The sequence below is a fragment of the Ascaphus truei genome, unplaced genomic scaffold (assembly GCF_040206685.1).
Source record: "Ascaphus truei isolate aAscTru1 unplaced genomic scaffold, aAscTru1.hap1 HAP1_SCAFFOLD_282, whole genome shotgun sequence".
Taxonomy (NCBI): Eukaryota; Metazoa; Chordata; class Amphibia; order Anura; family Ascaphidae; genus Ascaphus; species Ascaphus truei.
Window position 1 is genome coordinate 83958 of NW_027455772.1, and position 9369 is coordinate 93326.

The window sequence follows — 9369 nt, forward strand, 5'->3', positions numbered from 1 at the left end:
AGAACACTCAGCATGTTATATGGTGAGCTTGTGGCTCACAGAGTTGGGGTGTGCAGTGTTCAAGCTGATACTTGGAAGAGATAGTGAGTTCAAATCCAAACAGGAGGAGGTTGAATATAGGCACCTCTGAAATTTTTTACTACTTTTTTCCCGCAGTGGCAAAGAAATCTATCGTTTTTTCCTCTGAAAGTTCAACACAATGCAACCTTCCAAAATAGAATTCTGACATCAAGAATTCCGTCTATAGTACATTTGAGTGCACCTGTCATTTTCTCAGTCTCTGTGTATGCATGGAGCAAGATATAGGCTCATGGATTTAAGAATGAGAGGATATCATGAGACAGCAATCTCCACCTACGGCCATACTACCTTGACAGCGCCCGATCCCGTCAGATCTCGGAAGCTAAGCAGGGTGAGGCTTGATTAGTACTGGGTTGGGAGACTGCCTGGGAATACCAGGTGCTGTAGGGGTTTTTATTTTTCGCTTCCCTAATGAAAATATACATGGCATTCCTCGCAGCAAATGAAAATGTTTCATTTCTTGCTACTTTTTTCCCGCAGTGGCAAAGAAATCTATCGTTTTTTCCTCTGAAAGTTCAACACAATGCAACCTTCCAAAATAGAATTCTGACATCAAGAATTCCGTCTATAGTACATTTGAGTGCACCTGTCATTTTCTCAGTCTCTGTGTATGCATGGAGCAAGATATAGGCTCATGGATTTAAGAATGAGAGGATATCATGAGACAGCAATCTCCACCTACGGCCATACTACCTTGAAAGCGCCCGATCCCGTCAGATCTCGGAAGCTAAGCAGGGTGAGGCTTGATTAGTACTGGGTTGGGAGACTGCCTGGGAATACCAGGTGCTGTGGGTGTTTTTATTTTTTGCTTCCCTAATGAAAATATACATGGCATTCCTTGCAGCAAATGAAAATGTTTCATTTTTTACTACTTTTTTCCCGCAGTGGCAAAGAAATATATCGTTTTTTCCTCAGAAAGTTCAACACAATGCAACCTTCCAAAATAGAATTCTGACATCAAGAATTCCGTCTATAGTACATTTGAGTGCACCTGTCATTTTCTCAGTCTCTGTGTATGCATGGAGCAAGATATAGGCTCATGGATTTAAGAATGAGAGGATATCATGAGACAGCAATCTCCACCTACGGCCATACTACCTTGACAGCGCCCGATCCCGTCAGATCTCGGAAGCTAAGCAGGGTGAGGCTTGATTAGTACTGGGTTGGGAGACTGCCTGGGAATACCAGGTGCTGTGGGTGTTTTTATTTTTTGCTTCCCTAATGAAAATATACATGGCATTCCTTGCAGCAAATGAAAATGTTTCATTTTTTACTACTTTTTTCCCGCAGTGGCAAAGAAATATATCGTTTTTTCCTCAGAAAGTTCAACACAATGCAACCTTCCAAAATAGAATTCTGACATCAAGAATTCCGTCTATAGTACATTTGAGTGCACCTGTCATTTTCTCAGTCTCTGTGTATGCATGGAGCAAGATATAGGCTCATGGATTTAAGAATGAGAGGATATCATGAGACAGCAATCTCCACCTACGGCCATACTACCTTGAAAGCGCCCGATCCCGTCAGATCTCGGAAGCTAAGCAGGGTGAGGCTTGATTAGTACTGGGTTGGGAGACTGCCTGGGAATACCAGGTGCTGTGGGTGTTTTTATTTTTTGCTTCCCTAATGAAAATATACATGGCATTCCTTGCAGCAAATGAAAATGTTTCATTTTTTACTACTTTTTTCCCGCAGTGGCAAAGAAATATATCGTTTTTTCCTCAGAAAGTTCAACACAATGCAACCTTCCAAAATAGAATTCTGACATCAAGAATTCCGTCTATAGTACATTTGAGTGCACCTGTCATTTTCTCAGTCTCTGTGTATGCATGGAGCAAGATATAGGCTCATGGATTTAAGAATGAGAGGATATCATGAGACAGCAATCTCCACCTACGGCCATACTACCTTGAAAGCGCCCGATCCCGTCAGATCTCGGAAGCTAAGCAGGGTGAGGCTTGATTAGTCCTGGGTTGGGAGACTGCCTGGGAATACCAGGTGCTGTAGGGGTTTTTATTTTTCGCTTCCCTAATGAAAATATACATGGCATTCCTCGCAGCAAATGAAAATGTTTCATTTCTTGCTACTTTTTTCCCGGAGTGGCAAAGAAATATATTGTTTTTTCCTCTGAAAGTTCAACACAATGCAACCTTCCAAAATAGAATTCTGACATCAAGAATTCCGTCTATAGTATATTTGAGTGCACCTGTCATTTTCTCAGTCTCTGATTTAATTTCTCCATTTAAGGTAATTCTTCAAGAATGTATTTTTTTAACGGTCACAATAATACACTTATGCCTCCCATGTCATTTAGAAATATATCATACAGGCCTCAGAACACTCAGCATGTTATATGGTGAGCTTGTGGCTCACAGAGTTGGGGTGTGCAGTGTTCAAGCTGATACTTGGAAGAGATAGTGAGTTCAAATCCAAACAGGAGGAGGTTGAATATAGGCACCTCTGAAATTTTTTACTACTTTTTTCCCGCAGTGGCAAAGAAATCTATCGTTTTTTCCTCTGAAAGTTCAACACAATGCAACCTTCCAAAATAGAATTCTGACATCAAGAATTCCGTCTATAGTACATTTGAGTGCACCTGTCATTTTCTCAGTCTCTGTGTATGCATGGAGCAAGATATAGGCTCATGGATTTAAGAATGAGAGGATATCATGAGACAGCAATCTCCACCTACGGCCATACTACCTTGACAGCGCCCGATCCCGTCAGATCTCGGAAGCTAAGCAGGGTGAGGCTTGATTAGTACTGGGTTGGGAGACTGCCTGGGAATACCAGGTGCTGTAGGGGTTTTTATTTTTCGCTTCCCTAATGAAAATATACATGGCATTCCTCGCAGCAAATGAAAATGTTTCATTTCTTGCTACTTTTTTCCCGCAGTGGCAAAGAAATCTATCGTTTTTTCCTCTGAAAGTTCAACACAATGCAACCTTCCAAAATAGAATTCTGACATCAAGAATTCCGTCTATAGTACATTTGAGTGCACCTGTCATTTTCTCAGTCTCTGTGTATGCATGGAGCAAGATATAGGCTCATGGATTTAAGAATGAGAGGATATCATGAGACAGCAATCTCCACCTACGGCCATACTACCTTGAAAGCGCCCGATCCCGTCAGATCTCGGAAGCTAAGCAGGGTGAGGCTTGATTAGTACTGGGTTGGGAGACTGCCTGGGAATACCAGGTGCTGTGGGTGTTTTTATTTTTTGCTTCCCTAATGAAAATATACATGGCATTCCTTGCAGCAAATGAAAATGTTTCATTTTTTACTACTTTTTTCCCGCAGTGGCAAAGAAATATATCGTTTTTTCCTCAGAAAGTTCAACACAATGCAACCTTCCAAAATAGAATTCTGACATCAAGAATTCCGTCTATAGTACATTTGAGTGCACCTGTCATTTTCTCAGTCTCTGTGTATGCATGGAGCAAGATATAGGCTCATGGATTTAAGAATGAGAGGATATCATGAGACAGCAATCTCCACCTACGGCCATACTACCTTGACAGCGCCCGATCCCGTCAGATCTCGGAAGCTAAGCAGGGTGAGGCTTGATTAGTACTGGGTTGGGAGACTGCCTGGGAATACCAGGTGCTGTGGGTGTTTTTATTTTTTGCTTCCCTAATGAAAATATACATGGCATTCCTTGCAGCAAATGAAAATGTTTCATTTTTTACTACTTTTTTCCCGCAGTGGCAAAGAAATCTATCGTTTTTTCCTCTGAAAGTTCAACACAATGCAACCTTCCAAAATAGAATTCTGACATCAAGAATTCCGTCTATAGTACATTTGAGTGCACCTGTCATTTTCTCAGTCTCTGTGTATGCATGGAGCAAGATATAGGCTCATGGATTTAAGAATGAGAGGATATCATGAGACAGCAATCTCCACCTACGGCCATACTACCTTGACAGCGCCCGATCCCGTCAGATCTCGGAAGCTAAGCAGGGTGAGGCTTGATTAGTACTGGGTTGGGAGACTGCCTGGGAATACCAGGTGCTGTAGGGGTTTTTATTTTTCGCTTCCCTAATGAAAATATACATGGCATTCCTCGCAGCAAATGAAAATGTTTCATTTCTTGCTACTTTTTTCCCGCAGTGGCAAAGAAATCTATCGTTTTTTCCTCTGAAAGTTCAACACAATGCAACCTTCCAAAATAGAATTCTGACATCAAGAATTCCGTCTATAGTACATTTGAGTGCACCTGTCATTTTCTCAGTCTCTGTGTATGCATGGAGCAAGATATAGGCTCATGGATTTAAGAATGAGAGGATATCATGAGACAGCAATCTCCACCTACGGCCATACTACCTTGAAAGCGCCCGATCCCGTCAGATCTCGGAAGCTAAGCAGGGTGAGGCTTGATTAGTACTGGGTTGGGAGACTGCCTGGGAATACCAGGTGCTGTGGGTGTTTTTATTTTTTGCTTCCCTAATGAAAATATACATGGCATTCCTTGCAGCAAATGAAAATGTTTCATTTTTTACTACTTTTTTCCCGCAGTGGCAAAGAAATATATCGTTTTTTCCTCAGAAAGTTCAACACAATGCAACCTTCCAAAATAGAATTCTGACATCAAGAATTCCGTCTATAGTACATTTGAGTGCACCTGTCATTTTCTCAGTCTCTGTGTATGCATGGAGCAAGATATAGGCTCATGGATTTAAGAATGAGAGGATATCATGAGACAGCAATCTCCACCTACGGCCATACTACCTTGACAGCGCCCGATCCCGTCAGATCTCGGAAGCTAAGCAGGGTGAGGCTTGATTAGTACTGGGTTGGGAGACTGCCTGGGAATACCAGGTGCTGTGGGTGTTTTTATTTTTTGCTTCCCTAATGAAAATATACATGGCATTCCTTGCAGCAAATGAAAATGTTTCATTTTTTACTACTTTTTTCCCGCAGTGGCAAAGAAATATATCGTTTTTTCCTCAGAAAGTTCAACACAATGCAACCTTCCAAAATAGAATTCTGACATCAAGAATTCCGTCTATAGTACATTTGAGTGCACCTGTCATTTTCTCAGTCTCTGTGTATGCATGGAGCAAGATATAGGCTCATGGATTTAAGAATGAGAGGATATCATGAGACAGCAATCTCCACCTACGGCCATACTACCTTGAAAGCGCCCGATCCCGTCAGATCTCGGAAGCTAAGCAGGGTGAGGCTTGATTAGTCCTGGGTTGGGAGACTGCCTGGGAATACCAGGTGCTGTAGGGGTTTTTATTTTTCGCTTCCCTAATGAAAATATACATGGCATTCCTCGCAGCAAATGAAAATGTTTCATTTCTTGCTACTTTTTTCCCGGAGTGGCAAAGAAATATATTGTTTTTTCCTCTGAAAGTTCAACACAATGCAACCTTCCAAAATAGAATTCTGACATCAAGAATTCCGTCTATAGTACATTTGAGTGCACCTGTCATTTTCTCAGTCTCTGTGTATGCATGGAGCAAGATATAGGCTCATGGATTTAAGAATGAGAGGATATCATGAGACAGCAATCTCCACCTACGGCCATACTACCTTGACAGCGCCCGATCCCGTCAGATCTCGGAAGCTAAGCAGGGTGAGGCTTGATTAGTACTGGGTTGGGAGACTGCCTGGGAATACCAGGTGCTGTAGGGGTTTTTATTTTTCGCTTCCCTAATGAAAATATACATGGCATTCCTTGCAGCAAATGAAAATGTTTCATTTTTTACTACTTTTTTCCCGCAGTGGCAAAGAAATATATCGTTTTTTCCTCAGAAAGTTCAACACAATGCAACCTTCCAAAATAGAATTCTGACATCAAGAATTCCGTCTATAGTACATTTGAGTGCACCTGTCATTTTCTCAGTCTCTGTGTATGCATGGAGCAAGATATAGGCTCATGGATTTAAGAATGAGAGGATATCATGAGACAGCAATCTCCACCTACGGCCATACTACCTTGAAAGCGCCCGATCCCGTCAGATCTCGGAAGCTAAGCAGGGTGAGGCTTGATTAGTACTGGGTTGGGAGACTGCCTGGGAATACCAGGTGCTGTAGGGGTTTTTATTTTTCGCTTCCCTAATGAAAATATACATGGCATTCCTCGCAGCAAATGAAAATGTTTCATTTCTTGCTACTTTTTTCCCGGAGTGGCAAAGAAATATATTGTTTTTTCCTCTGAAAGTTCAACACAATGCAACCTTCCAAAATAGAATTCTGACATCAAGAATTCCGTCTATAGTATATTTGAGTGCACCTTTCATTTTCTCAGTCTCTGATTTAATTTCTCCATTTAAGGTAATTCTTCAAGAATGTATTTTTTTAACGGTCACAATAATACACCTATGCCTCCCATGTCATTTAGAAATATATCATACAGGCCTCAGAACACTCAGCATGTTATATGGTGAGCTTGTGGCTCACAGAGTTGGGGTGTGCAGTGTTCAAGCTGATACTTGGAAGAGATAGTGAGTTCAAATCCAAACAGGAGGAGGTTGAATATAGGCACCTCTGAAATTTTTTACTACTTTTTTCCCGCAGTGGCAAAGAAATATATCGTTTTTTCCTCTGAAAGTTCAACACAATGCAACCTTCCAAAATAGAATTCTGACATCAAGAATTCCGTCTATAGTACATTTGAGTGCACCTGTCATTTTCTCAGTCTCTGTGTATGCATGGAGCAAGATATAGGCTCATGGATTTAAGAATGAGAGGATATCATGAGACAGCAATCTCCACCTACGGCCATACTACCTTGACAGCGCCCGATCCCGTCAGATCTCGGAAGCTAAGCAGGGTGAGGCTTGATTAGTACTGGGTTGGGAGACTGCCTGGGAATACCAGGTGCTGTAGGGGTTTTTATTTTTCGCTTCCCTAATGAAAATATACATGGCATTCCTCGCAGCAAATGAAAATGTTTCATTTCTTGCTACTTTTTTCCCGCAGTGGCAAAGAAATATATCGTTTTTTCCTCTGAAAGTTCAACACAATGCAACCTTCCAAAATAGAATTCTGACATCAAGAATTCCGTCTATAGTACATTTGAGTGCACCTGTCATTTTCTCAGTCTCTGTGTATGCATGGAGCAAGATATAGGCTCATGGATTTAAGAATGAGAGGATATCATGAGACAGCAATCTCCACCTACGGCCATACTACCTTGACAGCGCCCGATCCCGTCAGATCTCGGAAGCTAAGCAGGGTGAGGCTTGATTAGTACTGGGTTGGGAGACTGCCTGGGAATACCAGGTGCTGTAGGGGTTTTTATTTTTCGCTTCCCTAATGAAAATATACATGGCATTCCTCGCAGCAAATGAAAATGTTTCATTTCTTGCTACTTTTTTCCCGCAGTGGCAAAGAAATATATCGTTTTTTCCTCTGAAAGTTCAACACAATGCAACCTTCCAAAATAGAATTCTGACATCAAGAATTCCGTCTATAGTACATTTGAGTGCACCTGTCATTTTCTCAGTCTCTGTGTATGCATGGAGCAAGATATAGGCTCATGGATTTAAGAATGAGAGGATATCATGAGACAGCAATCTCCACCTACGGCCATACTACCTTGAAAGCGCCCGATCCCGTCAGATCTCGGAAGCTAAGCAGGGTGAGGCTTGATTAGTACTGGGTTGGGAGACTGCCTGGGAATACCAGGTGCTGTGGGTGTTTTTATTTTTTGCTTCCCTAATGAAAATATACATGGCATTCCTTGCAGCAAATGAAAATGTTTCATTTTTTACTACTTTTTTCCCGCAGTGGCAAAGAAATATATCGTTTTTTCCTCAGAAAGTTCAACACAATGCAACCTTCCAAAATAGAATTCTGACATCAAGAATTCCGTCTATAGTACATTTGAGTGCACCTGTCATTTTCTCAGTCTCTGTGTATGCATGGAGCAAGATATAGGCTCATGGATTTAAGAATGAGAGGATATCATGAGACAGCAATCTCCACCTACGGCCATACTACCTTGACAGCGCCCGATCCCGTCAGATCTCGGAAGCTAAGCAGGGTGAGGCTTGATTAGTACTGGGTTGGGAGACTGCCTGGGAATACCAGGTGCTGTAGGGGTTTTTATTTTTCGCTTCCCTAATGAAAATATACATGGCATTCCTCGCAGCAAATGAAAATGTTTCATTTCTTGCTACTTTTTTCCCGCAGTGGCAAAGAAATCTATCGTTTTTTCCTCTGAAAGTTCAACACAATGCAACCTTCCAAAATAGAATTCTGACATCAAGAATTCCGTCTATAGTACATTTGAGTGCACCTGTCATTTTCTCAGTCTCTGTGTATGCATGGAGCAAGATATAGGCTCATGGATTTAAGAATGAGAGGATATCATGAGACAGCAATCTCCACCTACGGCCATACTACCTTGACAGCGCCCGATCCCGTCAGATCTCGGAAGCTAAGCAGGGTGAGGCTTGATTAGTACTGGGTTGGGAGACTGCCTGGGAATACCAGGTGCTGTAGGGGTTTTTATTTTTCGCTTCCCTAATGAAAATATACATGGCATTCCTCGCAGCAAATGAAAATGTTTCATTTCTTGCTACTTTTTTCCCGCAGTGGCAAAGAAATATATCGTTTTTTCCTCTGAAAGTTCAACACAATGCAACCTTCCAAAATAGAATTCTGACATCAAGAATTCCGTCTATAGTACATTTGAGTGCACCTGTCATTTTCTCAGTCTCTGTGTATGCATGGAGCAAGATATAGGCTCATGGATTTAAGAATGAGAGGATATCATGAGACAGCAATCTCCACCTACGGCCATACTACCTTGAAAGCGCCCGATCCCGTCAGATCTCGGAAGCTAAGCAGGGTGAGGCTTGATTAGTACTGGGTTGGGAGACTGCCTGGGAATACCAGGTGCTGTGGGTGTTTTTATTTTTTGCTTCCCTAATGAAAATATACATGGCATTCCTTGCAGCAAATGAAAATGTTTCATTTTTTACTACTTTTTTCCCGCAGTGGCAAAGAAATATATCGTTTTTTCCTCAGAAAGTTCAACACAATGCAACCTTCCAAAATAGAATTCTGACATCAAGAATTCCGTCTATAGTACATTTGAGTGCACCTGTCATTTTCTCAGTCTCTGTGTATGCATGGAGCAAGATATAGGCTCATGGATTTAAGAATGAGAGGATATCATGAGACAGCAATCTCCACCTACGGCCATACTACCTTGAAAGCGCCCGATCCCGTCAGATCTCGGAAGCTAAGCAGGGTGAGGCTTGATTAGTACTGGGTTGGGAGACTGCCTGGGAATACCAGGTGCTGTAGGGGTTTTTATTTTTCGCTTCC

At 41.8% G+C, this 9369-nt stretch overlaps 21 non-coding genes across 21 annotated transcripts; all 21 read left to right on the top strand.

Moving 5' to 3' along the window:
• Positions 1-352: 352 nt before the first annotated feature.
• On the top strand, positions 353-471 carry LOC142481828 (5S ribosomal RNA). The gene has a single exon (XR_012796084.1). It is a non-coding gene; the product is annotated as a 5S ribosomal RNA (ribosomal RNA).
• Positions 472-757: 286 nt separating this feature from the next.
• LOC142481775 (5S ribosomal RNA) lies at positions 758-876 on the top strand. Its single transcript, XR_012796033.1, has one exon. It is a non-coding gene; the product is annotated as a 5S ribosomal RNA (ribosomal RNA).
• A 286-nt stretch (positions 877-1162) lies between these two features.
• LOC142482887 (5S ribosomal RNA) lies at positions 1163-1281 on the top strand. Its single transcript, XR_012797086.1, has one exon. It is a non-coding gene; the product is annotated as a 5S ribosomal RNA (ribosomal RNA).
• Positions 1282-1567: 286 nt separating this feature from the next.
• On the top strand, positions 1568-1686 carry LOC142481786 (5S ribosomal RNA). Its single transcript, XR_012796044.1, has one exon. It is a non-coding gene; the product is annotated as a 5S ribosomal RNA (ribosomal RNA).
• Positions 1687-1972: 286 nt separating this feature from the next.
• LOC142482403 (5S ribosomal RNA) lies at positions 1973-2091 on the top strand. Its single transcript, XR_012796640.1, has one exon. It is a non-coding gene; the product is annotated as a 5S ribosomal RNA (ribosomal RNA).
• A 676-nt stretch (positions 2092-2767) lies between these two features.
• LOC142481829 (5S ribosomal RNA) lies at positions 2768-2886 on the top strand. The gene has a single exon (XR_012796085.1). It is a non-coding gene; the product is annotated as a 5S ribosomal RNA (ribosomal RNA).
• A 286-nt stretch (positions 2887-3172) lies between these two features.
• On the top strand, positions 3173-3291 carry LOC142481797 (5S ribosomal RNA). Its single transcript, XR_012796055.1, has one exon. It is a non-coding gene; the product is annotated as a 5S ribosomal RNA (ribosomal RNA).
• A 286-nt stretch (positions 3292-3577) lies between these two features.
• On the top strand, positions 3578-3696 carry LOC142482889 (5S ribosomal RNA). Its single transcript, XR_012797088.1, has one exon. It is a non-coding gene; the product is annotated as a 5S ribosomal RNA (ribosomal RNA).
• A 286-nt stretch (positions 3697-3982) lies between these two features.
• On the top strand, positions 3983-4101 carry LOC142481830 (5S ribosomal RNA). The gene has a single exon (XR_012796086.1). It is a non-coding gene; the product is annotated as a 5S ribosomal RNA (ribosomal RNA).
• Positions 4102-4387: 286 nt separating this feature from the next.
• LOC142481809 (5S ribosomal RNA) lies at positions 4388-4506 on the top strand. Its single transcript, XR_012796066.1, has one exon. It is a non-coding gene; the product is annotated as a 5S ribosomal RNA (ribosomal RNA).
• Positions 4507-4792: 286 nt separating this feature from the next.
• Positions 4793-4911, top strand: LOC142482890 (5S ribosomal RNA). The gene has a single exon (XR_012797089.1). It is a non-coding gene; the product is annotated as a 5S ribosomal RNA (ribosomal RNA).
• A 286-nt stretch (positions 4912-5197) lies between these two features.
• LOC142482404 (5S ribosomal RNA) lies at positions 5198-5316 on the top strand. The gene has a single exon (XR_012796641.1). It is a non-coding gene; the product is annotated as a 5S ribosomal RNA (ribosomal RNA).
• Positions 5317-5602: 286 nt separating this feature from the next.
• LOC142481831 (5S ribosomal RNA) lies at positions 5603-5721 on the top strand. The gene has a single exon (XR_012796087.1). It is a non-coding gene; the product is annotated as a 5S ribosomal RNA (ribosomal RNA).
• Positions 5722-6007: 286 nt separating this feature from the next.
• On the top strand, positions 6008-6126 carry LOC142482687 (5S ribosomal RNA). Its single transcript, XR_012796893.1, has one exon. It is a non-coding gene; the product is annotated as a 5S ribosomal RNA (ribosomal RNA).
• A 676-nt stretch (positions 6127-6802) lies between these two features.
• LOC142481832 (5S ribosomal RNA) lies at positions 6803-6921 on the top strand. Its single transcript, XR_012796088.1, has one exon. It is a non-coding gene; the product is annotated as a 5S ribosomal RNA (ribosomal RNA).
• Positions 6922-7207: 286 nt separating this feature from the next.
• Positions 7208-7326, top strand: LOC142481834 (5S ribosomal RNA). The gene has a single exon (XR_012796090.1). It is a non-coding gene; the product is annotated as a 5S ribosomal RNA (ribosomal RNA).
• A 286-nt stretch (positions 7327-7612) lies between these two features.
• LOC142481820 (5S ribosomal RNA) lies at positions 7613-7731 on the top strand. Its single transcript, XR_012796077.1, has one exon. It is a non-coding gene; the product is annotated as a 5S ribosomal RNA (ribosomal RNA).
• Positions 7732-8017: 286 nt separating this feature from the next.
• On the top strand, positions 8018-8136 carry LOC142481835 (5S ribosomal RNA). The gene has a single exon (XR_012796091.1). It is a non-coding gene; the product is annotated as a 5S ribosomal RNA (ribosomal RNA).
• Positions 8137-8422: 286 nt separating this feature from the next.
• LOC142481836 (5S ribosomal RNA) lies at positions 8423-8541 on the top strand. The gene has a single exon (XR_012796092.1). It is a non-coding gene; the product is annotated as a 5S ribosomal RNA (ribosomal RNA).
• A 286-nt stretch (positions 8542-8827) lies between these two features.
• Positions 8828-8946, top strand: LOC142481833 (5S ribosomal RNA). Its single transcript, XR_012796089.1, has one exon. It is a non-coding gene; the product is annotated as a 5S ribosomal RNA (ribosomal RNA).
• Positions 8947-9232: 286 nt separating this feature from the next.
• LOC142482688 (5S ribosomal RNA) lies at positions 9233-9351 on the top strand. Its single transcript, XR_012796894.1, has one exon. It is a non-coding gene; the product is annotated as a 5S ribosomal RNA (ribosomal RNA).
• Positions 9352-9369: the final 18 nt, after the last annotated feature.